Raw genomic sequence first — 6740 nt, forward strand, 5'->3', positions numbered from 1 at the left:
GTAGTTGTTAGTGTTTAACGTACCGTCGACAACGAGGTCATTAGAGACGGAGTGCAAGCTCGGGTTAGGAAAGGATTGGGAAGGAAATCGGCCGTGCCCTTTCGAAGGAACCATCCCGGCATTTGCCTGAAACGATTTAGGGAAATCACAGAAAACCTAAATCAGGATGGCCGGAGACGGGATTGAACCGTCGTCCTCCCGAATGCGAGTGCAAGGTGCTAACCACTGCGCCACCTCGCTCGGTTGCTGTTCCTAGTCTATACAAACATTTTATGATACAATCTGAGCAGCTCTTTTACATTTTTTACAGGCGATGCTGTCGTCTCTATCTAGTAGTGATCATAAAATGATGTAGAGAAGTTATCTGTCTAGTGCGAAATGTGCAAATTGACCTTAAGCAGTAAAAAGTGTGAGGGCATCCACACGAGCACCAAAAAATTCTGTTAAATTCCAGTTGCACGATAAATCACACAAATTTAGATGATGTCGATTGTACTAAATTACAAGTACGAAAAACTTAAACTGGAAACATCACACAGAAAATGTTCTGAAGAAGGCGATCCGAAGACTGCGTTTTGTTGGCAGAGGTCTTAGAAGCTGCAACAAATCGATAAAAAAAATATTCCCTCACTACTCGTGATAGTGCTCTGCTAGAGCACTACCGTGTAGAATGGCGTCTTTACCAGATAGTATTGACCGAGAACATCGAAAAAGTTCAGAGAAGAGCAGCTCGTTTTGTATTATAGTGATGTGGGAAAGAGAGTCTCGTGGATATGATATGCGAGTTGATGTGGTACCCATTAAAACAAAGGTTTTTTTCGTTGCAGCGAGATCTTATCACGACATTTCAGTCACCAAATTTCTCCTCCGAATGAGAAAATATGTTGTTGTCTCCCACCTACACAAGGGGCAATTCAGAGCCCGCAAGGAAATATTTAGGTGTTCATGTTTACTACGTGTTATTTGTGAACAGAACGGTCGATAAACAGTCCAAAGTGTGTACATTAGCCCTCTGCCAAGCACCACAATGTAAATTGCAGAGTAGTGAAGTTGATGTAGATGTAGATTCCGCATGAAACGTCTAACGCCATTCGGTGTACGAAGAAAGGAAAGAAGTCAGTATACGATAGTGTTTCAATAGAAATGATTTTAGCTGAAGAAACGGAACTTGCAAAACTATTTACAGAATATCTGTGGAGTAAGAAAATTCCCTAAAACTTGAACGATTTTGTAATTGTTCCATTCAGTTGCATGACGCTGACGGAGCACTGAGTAGGAAAGACAACTTTTTTTTTAAGTCATTGACTGAACGAGAGCCTTGGACCTGAAATCTGAAGTAATATCCTTTCCGAAAAATAAACATTATTTCAGCCTCTGTTTCTATATTGAAGAAATACTGTAGCTCTAAACTACATTTTCTGTTAGATGTTCTGTTAGCTTTAGTCTGTTCCAGGGATTAGGGGATGGACAGTCAGAATAGATGTGATAACGGACGCTAAATGCGAGGCCATCAGTGCCTAATCAAGATAGCTATTACATCTGTGCGTCCGTCATGCGCCATTGTACATAGTAATTACGTCTAAAAATAAATTGACACATGATGTTTGGAAATGCCTCCTGAAGCGTATGTTATTACACACTGAATTACAACCGTTCGCAGAGTATATTTTAACAGCTTTTAATACGAGATGTTCAAACAGTCTCTCCGCAGTGCCGTATGTTTGTTAGCCGCGCGTGCTGTATGATTGTTCGGCTGCCTGGGTTACTTTCCTTCAGGTGGACTCTCCCAACATTCCTCTGTTTCGTTTATCTCAGTAAAAATGAATATTCAGTAAATTAATAACTTGTAATTCACTGAGTTTCATTTCGGTATATTCACTGCGGCATACTGCACGCGGGGCCAACTATCATACGGCACTGCGGAGAGACTTTTTTAACACCCCGTATATGAACCACTTCATGTTTCTGTGCCTCAACATTTCGTTACATACTCATTTCGGCACGATCAGGATGCCACTAGCTTCTATGGAAGAACTTGTCCGACTCCTCGCAAGCATTATCTGCTGACTGTTGGCGTAGCGTGGCGTTGTCCAGTTTGCGTTGGCGCCTCATCAACAGGCGGTCCCAGCGCCTGCTTGCTATTCACGCCACTGACACTTTCCCTGACGCCTTTGTGCGTGCTTTAAGTCCAACGACCTTACGCGAACACTTTCGCGAAGGGAGTGGTCATTCACTTCAGCAACAGGGCAGATCACGATGATATTGTTTCTAAAGACTCCTATAATCCAACATGATAATACCATGCGGTAAACTAAATTACATGACAGTGCAATGTAACGTGCACCAATCTATGCTTATAATAAAAAATGGGAACAAGTTGCTTAGAAAGGAATGAATAGTCGCCATGCTTTTCCTAGCACGTTCGCACAGCGAAATAGACTTTTCTTTTAACTATCAGGTAGTATTCCGTCACCGGAGTTCCCAGTTATTCGGAAATAAAATACGAGAAGAATTCAATAATTCAACATATTTTTCTATCGGCCAGTTTCGGTTGAAAAACTTTGGAATTTGTGGTGGGACATCGTGGGACATTATCGCGTCGGCCCCTACAGTTGCACGAAGTTCCGATAGATGGCAGCGCTATATGTAGCGCTCAAAATGGTGTCTGTAACGGATGTGCGTTCATCGAGTTTCTTTTGGCGGAAAACCACAGCATGACAGCATATTCATAGGCGCTTACAGAATATCTACTGCGACCTGAAATTTAGCAAAAGCACGGTGAGTTGTCCGGCGAGTCGTCTGTTATAATCGCAAACCAGGCCGCGCAAATCTGTCTCATCTCCATCGTGGCGACCGTCCGCACACAGCTGTGACTCCTGCAATGTTGGAATGTGCGGACTCTCTCAAATGGTTCAAATGGCTCTGATCACTATGGGACTAAACATCTGAGGTCATCAGTCCCCTAGAACTTAGTACTACTTAAACCTAACTAACCTAAGGACGTCACACACATCCATGCCCGAGGCAGGATTCGAACCTGCGACCGTAGCGGTCGCGCAGTTCCAGACTGAAGCGCCTAGAACCGCTCTGCTACATCGGCCGGCGCGGACATTCTCTTTCGAGGTGACTGTCGGATCAGAATCAAACACCTCGCTGCTCAACTGGACATCTCTGTTGGTAGCGCTGACACAATCTTCCCCCAGCCGGGGTAAGCAAAGGTATGTGCCTGCTGGGTCCTCGTCACCAAACAAAAGACGATAAAAGCAACGAAGGCTCATCTGCGCAGAACTGCTTGCCCTCTACGATGCCTGATCGTGACAAATTTTTGTCGAATGTTGTCACAGGCGATGAAGCATAGGTTCAGCATTATGAACCAGAAACAACCGGAAATGAAGTGGACCAACTCTCCTCCAAACAAAAAGTTAAAGTCGCCCCCTCAGCCGGTAATGTCGTGGGGACGGTCTCTGAAGGGCCTATTCTGTTTATTGTCCTCGTTCATGGTGTTGAATGCTGCCTACTCGTCAAATATTGGATGTCTAGGAAACCTACTTTCTCGGATCGCTAGACAACATTCAAACAAATTAATGAATTTTATTACAAAAGGAAGTGATTACAATACCTACCTTTGAATTTACACAGATCTGTCGAAAGCGGAAGGGCGACAGACAAAATAATGTTAGTCCATATACAGGGTGGTCCATTCATCCTGACCGGGCCAAATATCTCATGAAATAAGCATCAAACGAAAAAACTGCAAAGAACGAAACTTGTCTAGCTTGAAGGGGGAAACCAAATGGCGCTATGGTTGGCCCGCTAGATGGCGCTGACATAGGTCAGACGGATATCAATTGCGTTCTTTTAAAATCGGAACCCCCATTTTTATTACATATTCGTGTAATACGTAAAGAAATATGAATGTTTCAGTTGGACCACTTTTTTCGCTAATAGTCAAAAACATATGGCTCACAATTTTAGACGAACAGTTGGTAACAGGTAGATTTTTTAAATTAAAATGCAGAACGTAGGTAGGTTTGAACATTTTATTTCGTTTCTTCCAATGTGACACATGTACTTTTGTGAACTTGTCATTCCTGAGAAGTCGTGCTGTTACAGCGTGACTACCTGTAAATACCACATTAATGCCATAAATGCTCAAAATGATGTCCGTCAACCACAATGCATTTGGCAATACGTGTAACGACATTCCTCTCAACAGCGAGTAGTTCGCCTTCCATAATGTTCGCACATGCATTGACAATGCGCTGATGCATGTTGTCGGGTGTTGTCGGCGGATCACGATAGAAAATGCCCTTCAACATTTCCCACAGAAAGAAATCCGGGGACGTCAGATACGGTGAACGTGCGAGCCATGGTATGGTACTTCGACGACCAACCCACCTTCATGAAATATGCTATTCAATACCGCTTCAACCGCAAGCGAGCTATGTGCCGGACATCCATCATGTTGGAAGTACATCGCCGTTCTGTCATGCAGTGAAAAATCTTGCAGTAACATAGGTAGAACATTACGTAGGAAATCGGCAAACATTTCACCATTTAGATTGCCATAGACAAAATGGGGGCCAATTATCCTTCGCCCCATAATGCCACACCATACATTAACCCGCCAAGGTCGCTGATGTTCCACTTGTCGCACCCATCGTGGATTTTCCGTCGCCCAAAAGTGCATATTATGTCGGTTTACGTTACCGCTGTTGGTGAATGCCACTTCGGCGCTAAATAGAACGCGTGCAAAAAATCTGTCATCGTCCCGTAATTTCTCTTGTGCCCAGTGGCAGAACTGTACACGACGTTCAAAGTCGTCGCCGTGCAATTCCTGGTGCATACAAATATGGTACTGGTGCAATCGATGTTGATGTAGCGTTCTCAACACCGACGTTTTAGAGATTCCCGATTCTCGCGCAATTTGTCTGCTACTGATGTGCGGATTAGCCTCGACTGCAGCTAAAACACCTACTCTGGCATCAACATTTATTGCAGGTCGTGGTTGACGTTTCACATGTGGCTAGAATCTCTTCCTGTTTCCTTAAATAACGTAACTATCCGGCGAACGGTCCGGACACTTGTATGATGTCGTCCAGGATACCGAGCAGCATACATAGCACACACCCGTTGGGCATTTTGATCACAATAGCCATACATCAACACGATATCGACCTTTTCCGCAATTGTTAAACGGTCCATTTAAACACTGGTAATGTATCACTAAGCAAATACCGTCCGCACTGGCGGAATGTTACGTTATACCACGTACTTATACGCTTGTGACTATTATAGCGCCATCTATCACAAAGAGAAAAAAGTGGTCCAACCAAAACATTCATATTTCTTTACGTTCTACACGAATATTTAAAAAAAATTGGGGTTCCTATTTTTAAAAAACGCAGTTGATATCCGTTTAACCTATGGCAGCGCCATCTAGCGGGCCCACCATAGCGTCATCTGGTTTCTCTCTTCAAGCTAGACGAGTTTCGTTCTATGTAGGTTTTTCGTTTGATGCTTATTTCGTAAGATATTTGGCCCGGTCACTATCAATGGACCACCGTGTCTTTAAGTACCTAATCTGGATGTTGCTGTAGAAGTGAGCCGCGACCAGCCGACGCGGCGCTTATGTCCTCTTCGCAACGCCGTCCCGGGAGAGTTGGGTGGGGGAGGGAGGGGGTTCGGTCAGCGCGCAATTAGCTGACGTCTTCTTCACGCCCTATCTGCTGTCTCGTTTCTGACTGGCGTGGCGGCGCTTGACTAGACGCCGTAACAAATGGTGCAACGATCAACTGTCAAGTGTACTGTGCCACCCTCAGGAAATTGAAGAAGTGACTTCAGCATGCTCGTCACCATAAAATGCAAACCAACTTTTCCTTCTCCATGACAAGACCTCACGCAAGTTTGCATACCGGAAAGAAGCTGACAAAACTTCATTGAACTTTTCTTCCTCCTGCACCCTATAGTCCGGATCTCGCACCTTCCAACTTCCATCTGTTTCGCCGAATGGAGGATAAATCCCGCCCAGAAGCAGTACGTGGATGGTAGTTTATTGATGCAGCAAGACGTTGGCTCCGACGTGGTATCGCGCTGGCATTCAGGCCCTCTCAGTAAGGTGGCGTAAGACCTTTGCACTGAACGGTGATTATGTTAAAAAACACATTCTTGCAACCGACATATATGATATACTTAAAAACTTAAAACTCCGTCTGAAAATGCCTTGGAAGGCCCAACGATACCGACCAGCCACCGTGTCATCCTCAGACCACAGGTGTCACTGGATGTGGAAATGGAGAGGCATGTGGTCAGCACAGCGCTCTTCCGGCCGTTTGTCAGTTTCCGAGACCGTAGACGCTACTTCTCAATCAAGTAGCTCCTCAGTTTGCCTGACAAGGGCTGAGTGCACCCCGATTGCCAACAGCGCTTGGCATCCGGATGGTCACCCATCCAAGTGCTAGCCCAGCCCGACAGTGCTTAACTTCGGTGATCTGATGGGAACCGGTGTTTCCACTACGGCAAGGCCGTTGGCAATATGATATACTGGAATCCTGGATAAAACAAACCTTCTTTCAGAAAAAAGGTTTTTCATCACTTAAGGAACGTCCCTCGTTTTAAGTTCGGTGTATTTTCCTTATTAAAATCTTTATCATAGATAAATTACATATTATTTAACAAAGGAATGCACTAATGCTCGCATATCATGCAGAAGTGTTCGCTTCCTGACTCGTTCCTTAGAA

At 44.5% G+C, this 6740-nt stretch overlaps 1 pseudogene; it reads right to left on the reverse strand.

Annotated features, from left to right (window-relative positions):
• Positions 1-6415: 6415 nt before the first annotated feature.
• LOC126356507 (5S ribosomal RNA) lies at positions 6416-6532 on the reverse strand (annotated as a pseudogene).
• Between the last annotated feature and the right edge of the window lie 208 nt (positions 6533-6740).

This window comes from Schistocerca gregaria, chromosome 3, assembly GCF_023897955.1.
Source record: "Schistocerca gregaria isolate iqSchGreg1 chromosome 3, iqSchGreg1.2, whole genome shotgun sequence".
NCBI classification, from domain to species: Eukaryota; Metazoa; Arthropoda; class Insecta; order Orthoptera; family Acrididae; genus Schistocerca; species Schistocerca gregaria.